Source organism: Nycticebus coucang, chromosome 12 (genome assembly GCF_027406575.1).
Source record: "Nycticebus coucang isolate mNycCou1 chromosome 12, mNycCou1.pri, whole genome shotgun sequence".
Classification (NCBI taxonomy): Eukaryota; Metazoa; Chordata; class Mammalia; order Primates; family Lorisidae; genus Nycticebus; species Nycticebus coucang.
In genome coordinates, this window is record NC_069791.1 from 4,627,078 (window position 1) to 4,651,720 (window position 24,643).

Genomic DNA, 24,643 nt, shown 5'->3' on the forward strand with positions numbered 1-24,643 from the left:
GCCTCAAATGCAGCTTTTTTTGTTTTTTTCTGAGACATAATTTTCCACTGGCAGGTATGTGGCATGAGACGTGGGTGGAGCCACTATCTGTGCAACTTAGGACAAAAACCTGTCCACACCTCCCTTTGCTAACTTGTAAAATCCGTGCGGTAACACCTGCTTCATCTGTGTGTCTCACTGGAAAGAGGGGGAGGGGCCAGGGAGAGAACCTGCATTCTAGTCAAGCCCTGGAGCGTTAGACTGGACATTGACCATCTCTGGACTTACTTTGCCTGCTGTCAGAGTAAATAGTTTGGACTAGAACCCCTAGATTATCTATAATATGGATGATATGTGGTCCCTAAAAGCACTTTTATCCTAACATTTCATATTAAAATGTCTGGTAAACTCTAAAGTTTACTAGCATACAACGAAGTGGTGAAGAACGCCTATCCTGTACTTTAAACTTAAATTATATTCCATCTTAATATCCAGTACACATATCTGTATTCTGAAGCCTGTATTTAAGATTATATTGGAAAGAGGGAAAAAGAAAGGCGAAAATGGAGACAATGAATAAAACTAGATATTTCCCCCATTCATTTTTATTATATTTATATTATGTTATTTATATAACATGATGTTTTATATGTTGATATAGACACATGGTAAAGTGATTACTACAGTCAAACATATACACATACACATTTGTCATTCACAGAGCCACCTTCTCCCGGTGGTAGCTAAACACTAAATTGCCTACACACATTCCTAGTAAATTTCAGGCCACACAATGTCGTCAGCTGTGGTCCCCAAGCTGCAGATGAGATCTCGGTGGCTTCGTGCTTTCTGACTGAGTTTTCTCATGAAGTTTACCCCCACCCCCAGTAACCACCATGCTACTCTAAGTTTCCATTCATTATCCATAAATAAATAATTCCATTGTTTATTCACAGATTCTGTGAGTAAACAGGATTATGTACCATTTTTCTTTCTTCTTTCAGTTAGCATAATGCCCCCTGGTTTCATTCATGGGAAGGTCTCACTTCTTTTAAGTCTAATAATACTTCACTGTGTCTATGTACACATGTACCACAATTTCTTTATTAGCTGTCCGACGACCCATAATCAGGTTGTTTCCGTATCTTGGCTGTTGTGAAAGTGCTGCCGTGAACACAGGAGTGCAGAGGTCTGTTCATGGTGCCCAGCTCCTTTCCTCTGGGTCTTAGAGAGAAGAGAGAACGCTGGCTCACAGGGTAGTCCTAGGTTAGCGTTTTTGAGAACTCTTCAAAGTTGGGCATTATGACTGACCTTCAGAGAAAGTAGAAGTGTGCAAGAGTGACGCTTCTTCCCAAGCACCTCCTTGGGCTACAAACTCAAGCGACCCTGGAGTTAGAGACTCGTGCTTAGAAATCCCTTCCCTTGTTCATCAGTTTACTCGCTGCTGGTGGCCTTGCTCTGTGCTTGTCTTACAGGCCGTTTGTACCTGTCACATGCCCAGCAGACCGGAGACACCCATTTCTCCCCTTCCTACTCACGTCCGAGCAGACTAGATGCTTTTACAATACGGCTGTTGTCAGCTCAAGAAATTTCTCTCTCTTTAACATCTTTTTTGCTTTCTTCCTCTTGTAGCTATTGCCTAGTAATATCAGAAGCACCTTTGTACTTCCCTCTTCATTTCATTTAGGTGAGTTGAGAAGCAGCTCACCGAGGGCTAGAAGCTGCAGAGCAGTGCCGCCGAGCCCCTCGCAACACGGGGGAGAAACCACGCTTGGCAGTGAAATAGATACAACCATCGATTGCTAAGAACATCGAAAGGGCCTCAAAGTCTCCTTGAGAATTGGCATAAAAATTTCCCATTTTTCTTTTTACCATCTTTAATTAACTGGGGCTGCTTTTAAGTATTTGTATCTAAGACAAAATAATATTTTACTCATTTATTTTGGGTTTCTGCTTAATTGATATTATGATGGTCTGTTCACTGCTATCTACTTATAGTATCTTAGATCACTATAAATTCAATGTGCTTTTGCAGACAGACTTGTGCATTTACAATGAGGACATGTTTATTTCTCATCTATGCGGGAAAAGGTAGAAATCAACTTTAGACGGCAACATCGACAAAACTACATTTTTGTAGTTTGGAAAGATTGCAAATGAGGAATCTGCACGTTTTTAACACAAGTCTGGTTCTGGTTCTGTTGAGATCCAGTAAGTCACACGTAGAAGCATAATAGGTTTAAACCATCTAGATATATTTATTGTGTGTTTACTGTGTACCAGGCATCATTCTAGGCACTTGAGATATGTAAGTGAATAGGACAGATCAAAATCTTTGTTCACATGGAGTCTAAATTCCAGTAGTGGACAAAGGAGAGGGAATGAACATAAATACATTTAGAGCAGAGCAGACAGTTAGTTACAAGTGCAATGGTTAAAAAAAAAATAGAGCCAGGGTATGAAGGATTGGGACTGCCGGGCTGAGGTCAATGGGTTGCGATTTTAAATGGGGTTTCAGGGCAAGCCTCCTTTAGAAGCTGGAAAAATTGAAGGCAAAGGAGAAAGTCATGGGGGTGCATATAGGATTAGAGCTCTGGGGTAGAAGCATGTCTGGTGGGTTGAGGAGCCACGAAGGGACCCAGATAGCTGGATGAACTGTGTGAGTAGAAGGCAGGCGAGTCAGACAGGAGGGGATGGAATTTGGAGGTGGCTTCACAAGCCATTGTTGGAACTTCGGCCTTTACTCTGAGTGAGATGGAAGCCACTTGGGAGGACTGAATAGATCAAGGACACAATCTCATTTACATTTTAAGGGATCCTTTGGGCTGCTATGTTGAGGACAGACTGAGGTGTCAGGGGACTGAGAGTGTGGTGGGAGGGGAAAGCGGTCAAGCACAGACGCGGGGAGCCACTCCCCTGACTGGCCACGGGACTGAATCTGAGTAGGGTAGAGAAAACGTCAACGGGGTGAAGGACACTGAAAAATTAGTAGGATTGGTGCTCTGCTGGAGCCTGTGGGGTTTAAGCACCGTCACAGTGAACTAAGGTACAAGAAGGAATGAGCTGGAAGATGTAGGGTACCCAGGGGGTGTGATGCGTGAAATTTGGGTTTTAGAAGGTTTGTAGGTGATAACTGTGGAGAATCTGACTTGGAAGTGAGCAGCTAGGATAGGGTGCAAGGTATAATCATTGTGGGAGAGAGAGTCAGACAGAGGCTAGTAGTGTTGGACAGACTACCCCTATATGAGCCAAAATTTAACAGAGGTTGCGTTTTAGAAAGTCATAGTAAACCAGGAGCTAAAATTGCCAAGCAATGAGTGTCACTGACTCAGGTGTGTGGAAACAGCATCCGTGGTGAGGGTTGGGGGTGATACAATCTGATGAGATGAAATTCCAAGCCCAGAAATGTTATGGTGGAGAGGGGAAGAATTGTCAGAAAGCTGTAATGAGAAGCCAGGGCACTCGCCTTGCTCCTAACTAGACTGGGTTACACAAAGGTTGTAAGAGGAAACCAAAACTTAAGAGCCGTGCATCGGAGGCTGGGTGCTCAGGGAGGAGCCAGGACTTCTGTTAGAGAAAGAGGGCAAAGGTTACGAGAGGACTGCCTTCCCACTGGAAAGAGAAAATACAGATCGCCTTTTATGATTGAACCATGGGTGCCTCCCAGAAAATTTTATCTCAAGGAATAAAGTCTCTGAGTATTTGCTGAATACCTGCAGTATACAAAGGACTGTATCCCAAGCTGTACACAGGCGCAGTGAAGCACAAGCCACTGTAAGACTCTATTGCAGTGACCTGCTTCCTATATGGTCCCCAGACCCTGAAGATTTTTCCCCTAGACTGGACAAAGGAAATGAACCATGTGGTTCTACAGGAGAAAGAAGGGTAGGAGGGTTGGGGGTCCCCCTCGCTGGGAGTAAAACCATCTGGGTCCTGTTCATATTATCCCAGGGACTTTCTGAGACAAGGTCTCCCTGTGTTGCCGGGCTGACCTCCAAGTCCAGGGACCCTCTTTCCTCAGCCTCCTGAATGATCTTTGAATTCCAAGTTTTATTTGTATTAAAATATTTCTTTTTTTTATTGTTGGGGAATCATTGAGGGTATGATGAGCCAGGTTATACTGCTTGCATTTGCTGGGTGAGGTCCCTCTAATAACATTGTCCTTCCCCCAAGAGATGTGTCAGTATTAAAATATTTCTTTGCAACAACATCACTTAAGAGCAGCTATTACAGGTCTCGTAGTTTCTTCTGATTTTGATCCATATGTGTATATGGTTTTTAATTAGCTATAATCACATTTTTTTGTTTTACTTTTTACATATAATGTGAATCACTAGACACTGTGTTAGCTGGTGAGTAAGAGGCCAGTCCAATACATTCCTTTGGGAGATGAGGGGCAGAAAGAATTTTAGTCACATGAGTAACTATATGGCCAGTTTGAGGCAAGAACAGAAATCCAGTCTTAGTGGTCAATGAATTTGTTGAGATGTTCTTGCCCTGGCCTTTTGTAATTCCTATAGAATATTAAAAAATTACAGTGATGCTAGTCCCGAGGGTGCTGTTCCTTAGGGTGCTGGTCCCAAGGGCGCTGGTCCCAAGGACACTGGTCCTGAGAGTGCTGGTTCTGAGGCTTTTTATCTACATAAATATTTTGTTATTTTTTAATGTTTTCTTTTAAAAAGTATGAAAGGAGACATGACATTGATTTCAATGAAAAAACAAATGAGCTGATTGAGTATCTGGTCAGATTTATTGTGGTGTGTCTCTCAAATTCCTATCAATTTTTGTTTGTCAGTATTTTCTTTATAAAGGTAAGAACATTTCTGAGAGTGCTGTGTCAGCTAATATGGGGGAGAGCCCATAAGAACCGAGATGCCACTCTTCCCTCCACTGTGTAGGTTTGAGATGGGCTTTATCCATCATTTGTGATAAATGTTATTCAGTTTCTCTCTGCCTCTGTGGCAAGAGGAGCTAAATCCTTAGTAGACAGCTCTGATTGCAAAGGCTTTCTTTACATCTGCCTCTGTGCCAGGCACTGTGCTGAGGGCTGACATGCACTATCTCATTTAATCTTAATAATATGGGACTACAGTACCAGTGTCAGCCTCTTCACAGGGATGAGGAAAGAGGCCGGGAGGTAAGTCCTTGCTTGGGAGTTTCAAGTGGTTTTCTATAGGAATTTATTCATGAGCACAGAGCTGGGCATGTGACAGGCTCTCTGTCGCCAGCTAAAGACTGAGTCACTGGTAGTGGTGAACAGACTTCACTTTTAGAGATGCATGTCCATCGTTTCCTCTCTGCACTTCACCTGCTCACGTGATTCTGTGCAAGGCTTTTGAGCTCTGTCCTTTAGTTTTCTTGTCTAGTACATGCAGATGCTAATAGCTGATAAATCTTCTTAGTTGGATTCTTGTGAGGTTAAATTTGGGTACTGTGATGTGAAAGCCACTGTTTGTAACAAAGTCAGCTAATTGCATTTGTGTGCTGAGTGGTGGGTCTTCAGGCCACTGTTGAGAGGGTGAGGCCTGCTTCGGTTGAGTAGTGCTTTGAATTTGTCCTTCAGTGGAGTCAGAGGGGGAAAAAACCCTGGAGAATAGAAGAGAACTGTTTCCTGTGGTATTAAGATCCTCTTACAGCCAGGATATTTTTCAGTCTTAAGTCAGGAGAGTAACAAATGAGGAGGGCTGCGTGTGGGCCAGCCGTGTCACCAGCTGAGTAAACGTGCCCTTCCTTGGCACCTAGCTGGGGCTGTGGCATTGCCGCAGCTGAGGTTAGCACTTGACTGAATCCTTGGGCTGGGAGAGGCTGCCCGCAGGACGGAAGGCGAGTCTCACGTTGTCTCCATGAGATGTGTGGTGGGATTAGAAAATGCCACTTGTGCCTTCCTGCTGTGGGCAGAATTAGCTGCGGAGGACAGATGTCTCTCCCCAGCTCCTCCCTGTTTTTCTTCAATTCTATTCTCCAGGTGCTGCTTCTATTTTTGGTTTTGTTTAAAATCAAGCTACCACCTGTACAGGGCAGAGGCGGTGGTCTGGTAGGGGTTCAGAGTACAAAGGCGGACGGGCCTGAATGCGGCTTCCAGCCGTCAGCCCTTGGCCACGATATTAGCTTCATGGTGCCTCAGTTTCCCTAATGTAAAATGGGAGGCAGAATAGTGCACAGGTAATAGAGCTGTGAGGATTAAATGTCTTCATATGTGTAAAACATTTTGAACCGTATTTATCCTCTGGTAAGTAAAGTAAGTAAAAGCATCGGCTGTTAATGTCTGAAATGCTGTGTAGGGAGGGAACGCAGCACCCCCTTACCATGTATCTACCATACAAACGGTGCCTATGATAAAAGGGATTATTTGCTTTCTTATGTCTAGATTCAGTATTTATGAAAACACTTTTTTAAAGATGTGGGTAAGGGGAGAAGATAACAAATGAACATGAAAAGGTCTTTTTTTAAAATAAAATTTTCTGGGAATATTAAAAATACTATTCTGTATTACATTTATTAAAAGAAAATCCATGAATCTGACATCTCACAGCTGCGGCTGAAACTTGGTATTTTCCCCAATACTGATGCCTGGAATGACAGGACCAGGCAATCACACTTTGAAGGAAAATTTCCACTCTCTTTTCACTTATTCTGACTTATTCCTTAAATCCCTTTTAGAATTTGTTCATTCAATTTATTTATTTTTTTAATCTTTTAGAACAGTGTGTCTAGGATTTTGTTGCTCCTCTGGACTTGTACAGTTTGCATCTGACCTGCGCTGTCCTGTGGATCAGGACTGCTCTTCTTTGTAAATAGTGTGAACACTGTGTAACTTCCCACAATAGTTTTATACATTCTCATTTCAAAGTGCAATATGAACAACTTTTTGTCAAAAAATATTCATTTTCGAGAAAACAGTGCTTACGCAGAACCAGGGTGCCTCTTTTTCTTTCCCACGTAGGCCATCGGGACGGCCTCTCACTGCCCTCCCGGCTCCGCCCTGACCACCAGCTCACTGCTAACCGCAGGCCTTTGCCTGCCGCTTGTTCCTTTTGCCTGAGAATTTCCCCCAGATATTCTTATGAATCTTTTCATGCAGATCTTTACTCAAATGCTTTTCCGGAGACACCTTCTTTGAACACAGCCTCTCCTATCACTTCCCACTTCACTGTTTCATTTTTTATCACAGCACGTATCAGCCCCCGGTGTATCATCTATGGACTTGGTTATGGCTGGCTTCTCCCACTGGAACGTAACCTCCAGAGAGTGTGGGTTTTGTTGTGTCCACCACTGTTAATTCCTACAAGAGAGGCTGGCTTATGGTAGGCAGTCTGTGTGCAATGAAGGAGTGAATGAAGTGTGGAGTGAGTCAGCTTGACAAGGTGTCTCCTTAGGCAGACTTCATCAGCGTCTTATCTGAGAGCATGCCCTATTTTAAACTAATAATATTGTTTTCTTCTGTAAGATGGTAAGAATAGAGATGGCGGGGATTGTGTAAGACTTGAAGGCTTCTCTCTCCAAGCAGAGCCTGAGACCAGGGTTTTCATAAAAGTAATTTATTCTTGGAGCTGATCACAGCGTACAGGGGTGGAGCACATGGGGAAAAGGGAGAGAGGAGGAGTGAATGCCGGTCTAAGGTGCATTTGTGAGCTGTTGACACCTGTGGACAACTGTGACTCAATCCTGCTGGGCAAACTTGGAGAATCAGTGCGTGATTCACTTGAGAACTGTGCACCTGAGACAGAAGGTGGGCCATTGATGTGTTAGCTCCCAGACCTGAGACAGAGGGTGGGGCATTGATGGGTCAGCTCCCACACCTGAGACAGAGGGTGGGGCATTGATGTGTTAGCTCCTAGACCTGAGACAGAAGGTGGGCCATTGATGTGTTAGCTCCTAGACCTGAGACAGAAGGTGGGGCATTGATGGGTCAGCTCCCACACCTGAGACAGAGGGTGGGGCATTGATGTGTTAGCTCCCACACCTGAGACAGAGGGTGAGGCATTGATGTGTTAGCTCCTAGACCTGAGACAGAAGGTGGGCCATTGATGTGTTAGCTCCTAGACCTGAGACAGAAGGTGGGCCATTGATGTATTAGCTCCCAGACCTGAGACAGAGGTTGGGGCATTGATGTGTTAGCTCCCAGACCCATGGCACAGAGGTTGGGGCATTGATGCATTGGTACCCACGTCCTGCACTGCCCCTTAGCCCTGCCCACTCCAGGTTTGCACATTTGCTGGAATGGCCAGCAGCTCTGTGCTGTTGTACTTGGCTGCAGTGTGAGCCCTCCTAGGAATCTGAGGGGAGGTGCTGTCAGGGGACACCTGAACACAGCTTGCAGATGAAACACCAGCTGGAATTGAAAGGGGTGGGAGGATGGGAGATGGGTTGGGGCAAGAGGCTTCTGACACATCAATCCCACCTCTTCTCCTCTTACTCATCTTTATCTTGATTAAACTGGTTCTTCAGATTCTTTAAGGGCAGGGTTTAGGCAGTTTCCTATTATCTCCAGTACTTTGCATGGTATACGGCAGGTGTTGAATAAATGCTTCTTGACTATTTGGCTGCCTTATTACATTATCCCATATTCACTTACTTTTAATGGCACCCTAGAAAACAAAAAATTATGGGATAGTGAATATCTCATCAATAAAATGTAAAAAGAAAAAAAAACAGTCAACTGATGGATTAATCAAGTATCTTTTGGGGGAACAAGGCAGACAGTCTTATGAGGATATGGTCTACATACCAGACAACTCAGCCATTTAAAGTGTACAACTGAAGGATTTTTGTGTGTTTACCGCTTTAGGAAACCATCTCATAGTCCATTGTAGATGATTTTTATCTTTGTAAAAAGCCTCAACTCTTCAGCAGCCCCTCTGGGTTTCTCTGGCCTACCCCCGGCTGCAGGCGATCACTCATCTACGTCCTGCCTTTATTAATTTGCCTCCTCTGAATATCTCACATAAATGAAGTCGGGTGCCACACGATCACACGTGCTCTGAAATGCTGCGCGTGGTCATCCGCTTATTCGTTGTGTATTTCCCGAGTGCCCACTCTGAACCAGGCATGATGCGAGGCCTGGGGAGAGACAGCAGTGGGAAGGGCGGGCAGTCCCAGGCTGTGCTCTGGTGGAGAAGACCCCCCAAAACAGCCAAGCTCTGAACACACACGTGAGATAATTACCAAGATAAATGCTGTGATGAAACGTCGTGTACACTGAGAGAAAACGGGGTGGGGAAGCCACGGGGAGGGAATCGTGAGGTCACGGAGACCTCTCCAAGGAGGCGACGTTGATGCTGACGTCCACAGCCCTCGCAGGAGGAGGCAGAGGAGTGCGCTGCACAAAGGGAAAGCAGCTTCTGCCGAGGCTGTGACGTGGAACGAGCTTAGGCTGTGTGGGAAACTGGAGACAGACAGTTGTGGCTGAAGAGCAGTGAGCGAAGGTGATAGGAGGAGGGAGGTCATGTTAAAGCTGTGGCGATTGTTAGAAGCAGGTTGGATTTTCCCCTCTGTACGTGCTTATGAGAAGCCTCGGAGGGGATGACACGGGAGAGTGAACGATTTGTTCTTAATAGGACTGCTCTGGTTGAACGGCTGCTGGAAGGAACACGAGGCAGAGAACAGTCAGGAGGCAGCTGCAGTGGAGCAGGCTGGCAAAGCTGGGGGTCTGGCTGGGCTGGTGTCCATGGACATGCAGAGAGGTGAACATGCTCAAGATACATGTACAGCATAGATCGGCCTAACCGTGGGCACAAGCCCAGACTAACATTTAGAGTCCATGTACCAGAGGGGGAACCAGAAAGAGGGACTCCCAAAGTCTCCAGACGAGGAGGAAGAAAGTTGGGACTATAAAGTCGTGGAAAGCAGAAAGGACGGAGCGGACAGTGTGTGAAATGCTACCGGATGTACAAGGGGGACCCTGAAACAAATCAGAAGGAGGAGTTCATTAAAATTGGCAAGATGACAGTCATTTGTGACTTTGGCCAGAAAGCTTTTGATGGAAAAACGAGGAGAAATATGATTCGACTGGACTGAAAGAAGAATGGTGTGAAGGAAGGAGGTGGTTTGTACAGAAACTCCTCGAAAGTTTAGCTGAGAGGGAGCCTAGAGCAGGGACTGGAGGGGCAAGTTAGGTAAGGTGCCCCCCCGCCGCCAGGTGGGGTGTTTTGGAGGGTGCTGAGTGTTGTTGAGAATTACTTAGGGGAGGGTGAGACTGAAGTTTCAGAAGAGGGGCCGCGAGAGGAGTCTTGAAGAGGTAGGAGGCGGGGAGGGGGCACAGAAATGGCTGGAGACACTGGCTCTCAGTGAGACCGTGACAGCTCTGCCCAGTGAACGGAGGACAGCCGGCGGCCGTGAAAGGCAGTTTTGTCTGCTGAGGCCGTGACGGCGACCCGGTTGTACCTTGGCGGGTTCCTTTTCTGCAGTGGAGCTTTCTGAATTTGGGAGGATGATGAACGTTGACGTTAGGTGAGGGACGTGGAGGAGGCCCTGGGCATGAGCACACAGGAGAGAGAACGCAGTGTGTGTGTAACATCCAACCCAGTCTCGCACACATGGGCAGGACTGTTGGGTACCAAGTTGTGGACTGTCAGCTTGTGGAGGGTCTGGTGGTGAGAGGTTTCTAGCGTCAGACTGAGAAGTGCAGACTCATTCCACAGGTGGGAGAGAGCCGTGAAGGGTTTTAGGGGCAAGGGAGCACCGAGAGGAAAATGATGGTTAAGGGACTCGAGTCTTCCACCTGCCGTCAGTGCAGGTTGGAGGGGGACAGAATGGAAGAATTCAAGGGGCAAATAAAAGACCTGCTCTCATACAGTTTCGTCTCTGTATTAGAAAATTGCTTAAGATTTATTTCAATGTCTGGTCCTAAAAGTAATCGTTCATGAAATGTCCTCAATTTACAAATGGGGAAACTGAGGGATTAGCAAAGAAAGGAAAATCCTGACCTGTGAGACTTTCTTTAGTCTGATAAAACGGGCATCTACTCTGGTGTTCCCATGCCCAGTGACGGGAATCTGAAGGGCAACAGTAAGGTTCATAGCTCTTGATACCCAGACAGTGTGTGTTCTTTACTTTTGGTATCTTTTGGTTAATACGTCATTTAGCCTTCCTTAGAGACAGTCTCCATGACCAATATCTGTGGCAGAAAGACACTTTAATGAAATAGGTACTAAAAAAAAAAAATCCCTAAATTTTGTGCGTTGGGCAGATAAGACCAACAGGTGCATGTAAATTAGAAAACTATAAGCAAGTATTTATACTGGGGGTTGCTGTAGCACCTCACAAACTTTAATGGAGATGTCGGTGTGATTTATATGGATGAGTGGGATGTCAGAAAGGGAAATTAACAGGAGAAGTAGTAGACATCTGAGATTTACAGTCTGGAGGAGTGCTCTGCAGACATGGTAAGAACTAGCTCAGTTTAGGGACTAGACGTGAGTATAGAATGTCGGGTGAGCAGAGAGGACCAGTGGGAAGTGTACAGACTCTGGTGGAAACCCCAGAGCCTCCACTTTCAGCTGTGTGATCTGGGATGTGAAATAGACTTTCCCTGGAATTCATCTTCCTCATCTACATAGTAGAGGTGATAATGTCTGTCTTCAGAGTTTTCATGAAAGTTTGACACCAGGGAGGCATTGGGACTGGCGTTGGGTGTGCAGGGGCTGGTATTTACAGCACCCTACAGACAGAGTGATCCATTCGGTCCGCTCCTCCCAGGAATATGTGAATAAACCACGCACCGTCCTTGGTTCATATGGGAAACCCAAGCTTCCCTTCTCAGGGAACTCACAGTCTTTTGTTTTTGAGACAAAGTCTCACTCTGTCACCCTGGGTAGACTGTGTGGCATCATCATAGCTCACAGCAACCTCAAACTCTTGGGCTTTAGCAATCCTCTGGCTTCAGCCTCCTGAGTAGCTGGGACTATAGGGATGCACCACCACACTGGGCTAATTTTTCTATTTTTAGTGGAGATGGGGTCTTGCTCTTGCTCAGTCTAGAGATGGAATTCATATTCTTACAGAGAGATGTGTGTCGGGAAAGAAGGAAGTGTGATGTAGCTGGCACGGAAAAAGGAGTTTGGGAGGTTGGGGGGAGCCATGGTGAGAAGAGAGGGGCCAGATCAGGTGGGGTCTGGGGTAAAGATGCTGAGTTTGACTCAGTGAAATGGGAAACCTTCTAATGCGTCAAGGGGAGCAGTGACATGCTTTGGCTTAGATTTACATTACAGGCTCACTCTGGCTGCCGTGTAAGAACAGACTGTAGGGAGACCAGGGAAGAGGCATGGATGTTCTTGCAAGAAAGAAATCCAGGTGGGAGCAAAGAGGTCTTTGGGTCAAGGTGGGAACTGTGAGAACAGGTGAGTCGGTGGGTGTATTTTCAACAAGGAGCTGGTGTGATAGGCTTTGCTGCCAGATTGAACTTAGATTATGAGAGGAATAGGGGAGCCAGGCAAGATCCTTCTGAAAGGAGCTGTCATTTGCTGCAATTAGGGAAAGTGTAATAGTAGCAGATGGGGGGAGTAATTAAGAGTTCTAGAGGACATGTTGATTTTGAGTTTTTTTTTTTGGACCTCCAAACAGAACCAGACAATGAAAGCTGGATGTGTGTCTGGATTTCAGGAGATAGGGACAACCTGAGAGTATAAAGTAGAGGGAAATTGTCCCTGAGATAATTTTTAAAGCCATATGACTGGAGGAGATGAGCCAGGAAGGTCGGAGGTGGGGGAAGGAGGGATGGCGGGGGGAGTGTGTGTGTGTGTGTGTGAGAGAGAGAGAGGTGTGAGGGTTGAGCCCAGCTGCACCAGTGCTTAGAGGTCGGCGAGATAAGGAGGAGCCCAGCAGAGAAGACTGTAAGCTGACGTAGGAAGGGAACAGAGAGCAGTGTCCTAGAGACTAAAAGCAAGGGAGTGTTTCAAAAGCTGGGCAGGATAGGTAACGTCCTGAGAAACCACAGTTGGTTTGGCAACATTAAAATCACTGGTAACCTTGACAGGAGCTGTTCCAGGGAGACTAGCAGGAAATAAAAACTAATTAGAGTAAGTTCAATAGAGAATGAAACAGGAGACTCAGAGACAACTCTTCTTAACGAGTTTTGCTGTTTAAAGGGAGCAACGAAATGAAATAGGGAGGATCAGAAGAAATTATTTTTAAAGCGTGCAAATGTAGTGTGCATTCACGTTAATGGAAAAGAGCCAACAGTAGGAGACATTTACTTAATTGAATGGTAGAATTCATGTTACAAGTTGTGAGGAATGTTTGGATTGTGGATGATCATATAGGGCTTTAAAATCCACTGGTTGACTTTAGACTGTCTATGGTGGACAACAAGAAGCCTTTGGAGAGTTTTGAATTGAGCATGACGTTAAAGCTTACATCCATGTATACATGCTTACAGTAAAATTTATTGAACTGATTTATGGTTTAATGAGGTATGAGCATCATTATCTCGAATTCCCTTAAACATAGTAGAAAATTCTCTACATCATAAATAGCCCATTTTAGGTAGACTTAGACTGCGCTATGTAACATTTACTTTCCAGGTGTTAGCTTATTTAATCCTCCCATTCATTCCAGAAGGTAGCGCTATAACTGACCACATTTTACAGGTTAGGAAACTGAGGCACAGAGATTTAGCAACTTTTGCTAGGCAACAGCTGTGAGTGGTCGAGCCAGGAATTGAAGTCAGACTATATGTTTCCAGAATAAAGCGTAGAGCATCTTGGTGTGTTGTCTCTCTTAGCTTATTGTGTTCTAAATTTCTAATTACTTTTGGACTAGGTGCGGTTTGTGGGAATTCATAACAGGTCACTATTTTCCTCACCTAAATATTCTGCCACTCCATTTCTATTCTACAAATTGTATTTTGTTTGCTGTAGCTCACGTATATCGTAATGAGTCCGTCCTTGTATATAATTACATGTCAGGTGCGCACAGATTCTGTTGCATTCATACAGCTGACAAACTCCTCTCCACGTGGTGGTCAGAGGTAGACCCAAGCAGTTGGAAAGGCTTTGACAATAGTTTCTTCATAATTGCATGTTGCTTTATTGTGGGCTGACCACTACCACATAAGTAATTACATTTAATTTTCACAACAACCCCATGTATTAGTCAGAACAGATAGAAATACTGTAATTTAAACAAATAAAGAATCAGACATTGATGGAAATTGGCACAGTGCTTAGCTCAGAGCAGATGATTAATAAATAGCTGAATAAAAGAACAAATGGACAAATGGTTTGTAGTCACAGCCACAGAATTTGGAAGAGCAGAATGGTCATAGAAAGCTGAGGCTCCTCCCTGGTAAGCCAGGCTTTTTTCTCATTATACTGCAGCTGCTTTGAATTTTTTATCCTTACTTTTAAAATAAAATCCATCGACTCCCAGGTATTAGCAGTTAACTAGAGTGGTGAGATGGAATTCTTTCCTGGCTGCCACTCACATTCCGAGCTGTTTTCTGATTGGAGAGTTGGCGTGATGCCACAGGTAGTAGACATTTCTTTGGGTCGATATTCAATTAATGTCCCAGCAGACTGTTAACAGAGACTGAGTTGTGGGGAGTGCTGTTTTGGAGGTGAAATGGACGAAGAAAGATGATTCTCAATTACTGAATTCATTAAAATACTGAGGGAGATTATTTACATGGTTAAGGGCATTGGTTGTTCTGACTTGGGCAGGCTCCGGTCTTGGGTAACTGGTATCTTTTCCTCTGCACACCGCTCTCTCCATTGTTTTTAACAGGCTATGAGGGCACTGTCCTTTCTGACATCCTATTTGGGGGCACTTTTATAGTTTGCTTCAAATGATTCAATGCCTGCCAGATGCACCTTTGAACTACATCAGTTCTGGGGGCGGGTCAGGAAGTTCCAGCTCTGGCATCCATCTCCCAAAACAAGCTGTGAGCTGGCTCTGGCTTCTCCGTGTTGAGAAGGAGGGCAGTGAACAGCCTACCCCGGTGAGGAAGGTGATGGGAAGGGGTAGCTGGTGCTAAGGGTTTTGTTAAGTGTTAGCGACTTGGGAGCACATACTTTTGCATTCTGTCATACAGGAGTGATTTCACAGCTGAGGAACTGTTAGAATGTGGTGAGCATTTGTCAAAATGGTCTGTGGGGGAAAAGTTAATGGGAAGGCCTGGCTTTTCACTGTATCTTAGGCAGTAGATCTTTGGGGCGAGGAGGGATAACAGTTCATTTTTATAAGAGGTAGCTGTCCTCCTCCTCTGCGGGTCACTGGCCTCTCACACACCTTGATGACAGCACGCATGTAACCCCATTTCAGGGTTCTAAGCTGCTGTGTAAAGCTGGTGAGCACAGCCTGTAGGCCCCACTTGCAGCTGGCTTTATGGTGGGGAGCGTGAAGGTGCAGTGATCCTTACATTTATCATCTTAGAGCTTCTGATCATACAGCACACTATTAACTATCTCCCTCAAAATTTTTTTCTGATCAAGGGCACTTATGCTCTATGCAAGAGGCATCTGAGCAGCTGAAAATAGCTTCATTTGGGGGAACAAAATTAATCCTACTTACAGGCACCCCTGCAGTCTTTCTGGGGTTGCTTCTTTTGAAATAAGGATGAAATTGTATTTCTGAGTGTAAAAAAAAAAATGTCTGCTTTGCTTGTTTGACATCAATTAAAAACTTAGAATCCCGTATGAGGCAGCACTTAGCAGAGAGCCCACGCTTGCACAGACAGCCTCCTGCCAAGGAACGTTTGCAACAGTATTTGGAAAGACAGTTCAGTACAAGAGACAGCACTCTGTTGTTGGGCCAAGTTACATCAGCAGAATACAACATGTCTTAGCTAAAACCATAGTTCTGATAGGATTTATTTGTGGAATGATAATTTAATGATAGGTCCTTAGCTTTGATCAGAAATCAAGGTAAGAAACAGCTATTTAAAGACTTCTTAAGCAAAATTGCAGCACACAAGTGGGTGTTTTCAATAAACAGCTGTTGAATAAATGAATGAATTGAAGAAACTGTGCGCTTTGCTTCTTAAGGTCTTCTGTAGGAAGTATTATTTGAAAACCTTCTGCAGTGTTTTACTACCAGGGGAGTTTGTCTTTCCGTATGAATTCACATGCTTCTTTTTGATTTCATCACTTCTTTTTTTTTTTTTTTTTGTAGAGACAGAGTCTCACTTTATGGCCCTCGGTAGAGTGCTGTGGCCTCACACAGCTCACAGCAACCTCCAACTCCTGGGCTTAAGCGATTCTCTTGCCTCAGCCTCCCGAGTAGCTGGGATTACAGGCGCCGCCACAACGCCTGGCTATTTTTTGGTTGCAGTTTGGCCGGGGCCGGGTTTGAACCCGCCACCCTCGGTATATGGGGCCGGCGCCTTACCGACTGAGCCACAGGCGCCGCCCGATTTCATAACTTCTTAAATGGTCTCTGATCCATTTTAATCTTCAGCTAAGTTGGTTTAAGAATCTTATTATTTTTGATTAATTTTTTTTTTAAATTTCAAAATACTCATGTTTTCATTACACAGATACCTCCTTGCATAATGTGTAAGTCAGGGATTTTGGTGAACTCTAGAGGTTGTAAACATTTCAGTAAACAGCTGTTTGAATAAATGAATGAATTGAAGACACTGTGCATTTTGCTTCTTCAGGTCTTCTGCAGGAAGAAGGATTTGAAAACCCCTCCAGTGGTTTACTGCGAGGGGAGGAGTAATATGCAGCCCCAGCAGCAGTGCACCCCTGTATCTGTGTGATGCCAGCATCTATTGTTTATTTGACTTTTTAGTAATGTCCATCTAACAGGGGAAAGGTGGATTCTCCTGGCGGCTTTAATTTGCATTTCCCTCATAAGCAGTGATATTGGGCATTTGTTCCTATGTTTCTTGACCATTTGTCTATCTTCTTTTGAAAACCTTCAGTTCATGTCTTCTGTCCACTTTTTAAAGAGGTTGTTTATCTTTTCAGAGAACGGACTTCTTATTTTCTCCATCCTCTGTATGTTTATCTCCTTCCCATTTTGGTTAGTTCTGCTCTGAGCTTTGTTATTTCTATTCTTTTGCTGCCTTTCAGTTTATTTTTCTCTTCTTCTCCCAGTTCCTTGAGGTGTGACATTAGGTTGTTAATCTGGGATCTTCGTGTCTGTCCCTTGCAGGCATTTCCATATGGGGACTTTCCCATGAGCATCACTGTCCTGGATCTCACGGGGTGTGACCGCTGTATCCCCTTTGTCATTCAGCCTGAGGAGTATCTTGATTTCTGTCTTAATATCATCACTGATCCAAGGATTGTGCAGCAGCAGGTGGTTTAATTGCCATGATTTTGTGCAGATTTGCGTGTTTTCATTGGCATTGATTATGGTCTGATTTCAGTTTTACTTTGCATTTTCCGAGGCTTGTTTTATGGCCTATGTTATGATCAGTCTAGGAGTACATCCCATGTGCTGATGAAAAGAAGGTATACGCACCAATTTTAGGGTAGGATGTTCTGTAAATGTCCCTTAGTGCATTTGTTCTAGAGTCTTATATCAATCCAGTTATTATCCTCTGCTTCGAAGCACCTGTCCCTCTTTGCTGGGAACTCTCCTACTCGGTGAGGAGACAGAGAGCTCCCTGTTGGGGCCTCAGTGACCTGTTCTGGCAGATTGAGTTCACGTGGGCCTGGGAGGCCAATGCGCTGAGAGCCTCTGGTGTACCTGTTCTTTGTTCTGTCCCCTGTGATTGTCACAGTCTACACCTGTGCTGGATGATCTTGTGGGGAGTGGTGGGTTGTTCCTCAGGCTGTATTGGAAGCTCAGGTTGGGGGTGGGTAAGACCCTCTCCAGTGGGGCTGGCATCGTAGGAGATTACTCTGCCCAGGTCTCCCTGAGAGGTGACCGTGGAAGCTGGGTGAGACTATCTAGGTAGTGGTCATAGGTGTCCAGGAGCTTACTCAAGCCAGGTCCAGATGCCATGATAGCTCAAGACTAATGGGTCCCCTGCAGAGTACTGGACCAGGAGGACGGTTCCTACCAGGTCACATGGGGGAAGGGGTGCTGGCTGGTAGCACTGGAGCTTCATGGGCCAGTTGTGGGGCCCAAGGGCAGCTAGTGCTGGTGATGGCAGCGCTGGAGCCTCAGGGTGGAGCTGCAGGCCAAGAGCAGTGGGAAATTGGGGAACTGGGACTGCAGGGCCCATGGACAGCTGTGGGTACTGCATGGGTGGGGCCACAGGTCGTTTAGGGGTGTTATCAGGGCCTCTGGGCAGCTGACATGCTCCCCTGTCCATGTCCCCAAGAGACAGTGACATCTCCTGTGTGTTCTGTTCAAATTCCCCCTGGTGAGACGGGGGGCTTACTTCCAGTCACAGAGCATGCAAGGCTCTGCTCAGCTCGGCTCCCTCTCTGGCCTGGCAGGTGATAGGGAGGCTGCTGGAGCAAAGCTCAGAGCCCCATGTAGACCTGGTACTGTGGACCCGAGAACTCACAATAGTGTCAGTTGTAGCAACCCCAGGAGGGAACTCCCAGGACTCTGTCGTGCCTGTTCTCTGGTGCAGTGTCACTGCACAGACTCCAAGCAGTGCCCTAATCAGTCCAGAGGGCAGAGTGAGGTGAGGGCCTCCTCCCAGTCTGGCCATCGTTCCTGCTGGGGGGGCAGAGCCCCAGCATTCTCCTTCTGTCCTCCTCCCCTCGTAGACGCCTCCCTGGATACCTTCTGATCTTGCAAAATGGATGGTCCAGTCACCTTCTCCTTCATTCTCAATGTCTCCCATCACTTCCTGGTAATTCACAAGGCTCTTTCCAAGAAGGCCCATCCACAGGTGGACGTCCACTTGCAGCTTTTCATCCTCTTCTTGAGAGCAGCAGGCATGGGCTGCTGCTTCTAGGCCACCATCCTGACCCTCCTCTCCTGTATTTAATATTATAAAATATTCTCTAGATTCTAAATCTTTTATCATCTTAGCATGTACTTAGCCTGTTCACCATCTACTGCTGTACATTTTTTGAGTCCTATTGGCGATTGAAGACAGCGTATATTATATATGAGAAGGAAACCGACAATGAAATAATATCCCTAAACAGCTTCCTCATGAGAAAGGGATGCTCTCATTGAGACCATGGAGCAGGGAGCTGAGTTCAGTCTTGAGCCATGATGACATCCCTGTGACACCCCCTCAATGTGTGTTCTGCCAGAGCAGCCTCCATCCTGGCTGTAATCCACTGGACCCAACAGAAGCACCCATTTGTCTTCCGTGGAACAACATTAATTGAACACGGATTCATTGTTTTGATAATTTATAATATTTATTTTATACGATTTAAGCCTTTGGGAAATTTATTGATTTTAATTTGCCTCAACAAACATTTGCTGAGAGCCTCAATTTAAGAATAGCAGATTTTTCTCTTGAGCTTTTGAGTACACACTGTCGGGGCAGCTTCTCTGCCCATTCATTCCCTTCCACAACAGAGACTCTCTGTAAGATGTCACATTATTATTTTATTTACCAATTCTGCTAATTTACTTTAGGCGGAGAAGCAGCCTGAATAATTTAAGGGCTGTTAGATTAGCCTGTTGGGCTCTCGTGCTCTCGGAGGTGAACCCTTGCTCTGGCAGAGCGCAGACTTCCTAGGCTCTTGGTAGTTCAGCAGCTGGCAGGGATAAGCATTCCTGGTAGTTCCAAACAGAGGTGATTTTCATTTTTAACAAGGCCAAACGCAACTGTGCATGATACCCCAGGCTCAGGAGAGGTGCGTCAGCATGTTTGTGCAGAGACGAGTTCACCAGAACCATTAATATTCTTGTTGTGGACCTTGATGGATCACTGGCTTGAACAGCAGGCCAATGCCTAGGTCCAGAATAGGTTCTAACGGAAACGGGCTATACTTTTGCTCACTGTTTATTGCCTTTTAAAAATTCAGCTACTTGTAAAGAGGAAGCCGCAAGGAAGCATGTCATGACATGTGAGTTATGGGCCCGCTGCCCTGACAAGAAGCTTAAGACCTTACTGCAAGTTTCTTTTCTTTGAATTTTGAAAAGAAAAACAAAACAAAACACATTTTCTCTCCCCACTTGTGAAATGGGGTGCTTAAAATTATAGCAAAATTTTGATTTTAATAACTGTTTATATTTAGAGAGGGAATTCAGCTACATAGGATGAAAGGCAATAATTTTTATGTTCTATTTTAAATAATTTCCCAACATGTGGGCCAGCTGACGTGCATTTTCTTGACGGAGAGACTCACAGTAGATGGTGACTTTGGCGCTGGAGACTCAGAGACTCTGAGCCTCTGACCTGGACCGTCCATTTTTCTTCTCCTGTCATGTCCTGTTTATGTAATGTCAGATGGTTATGTAATTATTCAAAATCTGAATTATTTTAGTTTTTAGGCATACAGAACAAAGTGTGTACACAGACTTTTTTTGATAGCATATAGCACTTCTTATTTTTATCTGATGCTATTAATTCTGTTTGGAAGGCAGGATGAGTGTTACTGCTGAGGAACTTAAGTTTTTTTTTTTTTTTAAACGAAGTGTCACAGCCAGAAAGTGATAGGTCATTTTTTAGATCATTTGACTAGATTCTGTCACTCTTTTTACTTAGAAAATATACTGCCGGTCAGTGCAGACTCTGGGGCATGGGAGCAAAGAGAGCCGGAAGGGAGCTGCCCGGGACCAGTGGTTGCCTGAGGCATAAAACAGCAGCCCTCTTTTGCTAGCAATACGGCTCACTACCGAATATTCTGAACCCACACCCCCTGTCTCCCTGGGCATCCAGAGACTGTGAATATAGGATTTGCCTGAGGCAACTCCAATTTGCAAACCGGGGAAACTCCCAGGGCAGGGATGACCCAGAGGTCGGCTTTACTGAACCTAAGACGCACCTGGCCCTCAGGGGATCGGCAGCCTATGGACAATACAAGAGCAAAGACAAGCTGATTTGGAACTCAGGGGAACTGCAAAGTTGTTCTGTTCTGTTCTGTCAGTAACATTAATCAGGGGCGAAACTGGACCTGAGTGAAAACCCCCCAACCTTCATCAAGCGCCCGAGGTTATCAGGCCTCACCTCCTCCTGCTAGAGAGAGGCAGAGCAAAGCCACCTTGCAGACTTCCTTGTGATTCAGGCAGGTGCAAACTCTTGGAGGACTGATTCACTACAGGCAACTGGGTCAGCCAACTGCAGGGCTATCAGTGACTGGGTGTGACAGTGGTGCAAGGTGGGGAAGGAGGCAGCAACCTTCCCAGACTGATTTATAGGCTGGGTGGCTTCTCCTGACTCCACGCAGCACTGGAACAAGCCATACCAGAGTAGTCACCAGACCCCTGTGATCCAGCTCCCAGTGACCTCTTAAACTCTCTCACCTGAGACAGGTGCAGACTGAGACAATTGATTTGGACATTTTTGAACTGAACCAATCACCTGAGGACAAATCAGGTGGTGCCCTGGGTGCACGGTGGTAGGAAGGTTTGATTTTTCTTTTCCAACTGTTTGCCAGTGGGGGGCGGGGTGACTTAATTGCTGATATTTCTCCACAGCTGAGACTTCAATCCAGAGTATCTGTTTCACTAGGGTGGAACAGAAACCAGCTGAAAACAAGACAGAATCACTTAACCAGACAGGGCCCCAATTTCTCAGGCCACAACACTGTACAGGCCCTCGACAAAGCCCCAAGGGAAAAATTCAAAGGGAGTAAAACAACCAGGGGGCGGAATCAGTGGAAAAACTCTGGTAACATGAATAACCAGAATAGATCAACCACCCACCCCCAAGGAAAGATATGGCAGATGTAATTGAAGATCCCATTCATAAACAACTGGCTGTTCATAAACAATTAATAAAGTGGAATTAGGAATTTGAGGAGAAATTCAAAAGTTGTCTCAAGAGTTTAATGAATTTAAAGACAAAACCACCAAAGACTTAGACACACTGAAGCAAGAATTTGCAGCCCTCAAAGATATGAAAAATACAGTAGAATCCCTCAGCAACAGAATAGAGCAAGCAGAAGAAAGGATTTTTGACATCGAAGATAAAGCCTTTGAAGGCTCCCAAACTCTCAAAGAGGAAGAGAAATGGAGAGCAAAAATGGATCATTCTCTCCGAGAGCTCTGGGATAATTTGAAGAAGGCTAATATTCAAATCATTGGAGTTCCAGAAACAGATGAAGTGGGCTCGCTGGGCACAGAGCTCCTTATGCATGAAATTATGAAAGAGAATTTTCCAGACATGCCTAGAGATTCTGAAATTCAGATAGCAGACAGCTTCAGAACCCCAGCATGACTCAACCCCAATAAGACATCCCCCAGGCATATCATAACTAACTTCACTAAAGTTAATATGAAGGAGAAAATTCTCAAAGCTGCCAGGAGAAAGAAAACCATTACCTTCAAAGGGAAGAATATTAGAATGACTGCAGATCTCTCTGCTGAAACTTTTCAAGCCAGAAGAGGGTGGTCACCGACTTTTAATCTCCTAAAGCAGAATAACTTTCAACCCAGGATCTTGTATCCAGCTAAACTGAGTTTCATTTATGATGGAGAAATTAAATACTTTAATGACATTCATATGTTGAAGAAATTTGCCATAACCAAACCAGCTTTTCAGGATATTCTCAGACCTATCCTCCTTAATGACCAAACCAATCCTATACCACAAAAGTAAACTCACTCTGAAACTTCAGATCAAACTCCAATTTCCACACTAGCGAAAGGATTAAAAATACTCACTGGACTTTTGAAAAACTCGATACCGAAATCTTCACCAGACTTATCAATATTCTCCATTAATGTGAACGGCTTAAACTGTCCTCTAAAGAGGCATAGGTTAGCTGACTGGATACAAAAACTCAGGCCAGATATTTGTTGCATACAAGAGTCACATCTTAACTTAAAAGACAAATACAGACTCAGGGTGAAAGGATGGTCATCCATATTTCAGGCAAATGGTAATCAGAAAAAAGCAGGTGTTGCAATTTTATTTGCAGATACAATAGGCTTTAAACCAACAAAAGTAAGGAAGGACAAGAATGGTCATTTCATAATTGTTAAGGGTAATACTCAATATGATTAGATCTCAATTATTAATATCTATGCACCCAACCAGAATGCACCTCAATTTATAAGAGAAACTCTAACAGATGTGAGCAACTTGATTTCCTCCAGCTCCATAATAGTCGGAGATTTCAACACTCCTTTGGCAGTGTTGGATAGATCCTCCAACAAGAACCTGAGCAAAGAAATTTTAGATTTAAACCTAGCCATCCAACATTTGGATTTAGCAGACATCTACAGAACATTTCATCCCAACCAAACTGAATACACATACTTCTCATCAGCCCATGGAACGTACTCCAAAATCAATCACATCTTAGGTCACAAGTCTAATCTCAGTAAATTTAAAGGAATAGAAATTATTCCATGCATCTTCTCAGACCACCATGGAATAAAACTTGAGCTGAGTAACAAAAGGAATCTGCATACTCATACAAAAACATGGAAGTTAAATAACCTTATGCTGAATGATAGCTGGGTTAGAGATGAGATTAAGAAAGAAATCGCCAATTTTTTGGAACAAAACAACAATGAAGACATGAACTATCAGAACCTCTGGGACACCGCAAAGGCAGTTATAAGAGGGAAATTTATAGCACTGCAAGCCTTCCTTAAGAGAACGGAAAGAGAGGAAGTTAACAACTTAATGGGACCTCTCAAGCAACTGGAAAAGGAAGAATATTCCAAACCCAAACCTAGTAGAAGAAAATAAATAACCAAAATTAGAGCAGAATTAAATGAAATTGAAAACAAAAGAATAATACAACAGATCAATAAATCAAAAAGCTGGTTTTTCGAAAAGGTCAATAAAATAGATAAACCTTTGGCCAACCTAATCAGGAAAAAAAGTAAAATCTCTAATCTCATCAATCAGAAACAACAAAGATGAAATAACAACAGACTCCTCAGAAATCCAAAAAATCCTTAATGAATATTACAAGAAAGTGTATTCTCAGAAATATGAAAATCTGAAGGAAATTGACCGATACTTGGAAGCACATCACCTTCCAAGACTTAACCAGAATCAAGTGGAAATGTTGAACAGGCCCATATCAAGTTTGGAAATAGCATCAACCATACAAAACCTCCCTAAAAAGAAAAGCCCGGCACCAAATGGTTTCACGTCAGAATTCTACCAAACCTTTAAAGAGGAATTAGTACCTATATTACTCAACCTGTTCCAAAAGGTAGAAAAAGAAGGAAGACTACCCAACATGTTCTGTAAAGCAAACATCACCCTGATCCCCAAACCAGGAAAAGATCCAACAAGAAAAGAAAATTATAGACCGATATTACTAATGAATATAGATGCAAAAATATTTGACAAGATCCTAACAAAATCCAGCAACACATCAAACAAATTATACATCATGACCAAGTCGGTTTTATCCTAGGGTCTCAAGGCTGGTTCAATATACATAAATCTATAAATGTAATCCAGCACATAAACAAATTAAAAAACAAAGACCATATGATTCTCTCAATCGATGCAGAAAAAGCTTTTGATAATATCCAGCATCCCTTCATGATCAGAACACTTAAGAAAATCAGTATAGAAGGGACATTTCTTAAACTGATAGAGACCATCTACAGCAAACCCACAGCCAATATCGTATTTAATGGAGTTAAATTGAAATCATTTCCACTCAGATCAGGAACCAGACAAGGCTGCCCATTGTCTCCATTGCTTTTTTTTTTTTTT

The 24,643-nt window shown here is 44.2% G+C and overlaps 1 protein-coding gene across 4 annotated transcripts in view; it reads left to right on the forward strand.

The window, feature by feature from the left end:
• The window catches only part of TAFA2 (TAFA chemokine like family member 2), a 480,911-nt gene that overhangs the window by 171,707 nt on the left and 284,561 nt on the right, over nucleotides 1-24,643 (forward strand). The window contains exon 1 of one of the 4 annotated variants that reach the window (XM_053555355.1): nucleotides 9,371-10,094. The exons of the other annotated variants lie outside the window; for them this stretch is intronic. The gene's annotated coding sequence lies outside the window, so the exon portion shown is untranslated. Of the gene's footprint in view, nucleotides 1-9,370; nucleotides 10,095-24,643 lie in introns of those variants that run through there. 4 annotated transcript variants of the gene reach the window in all.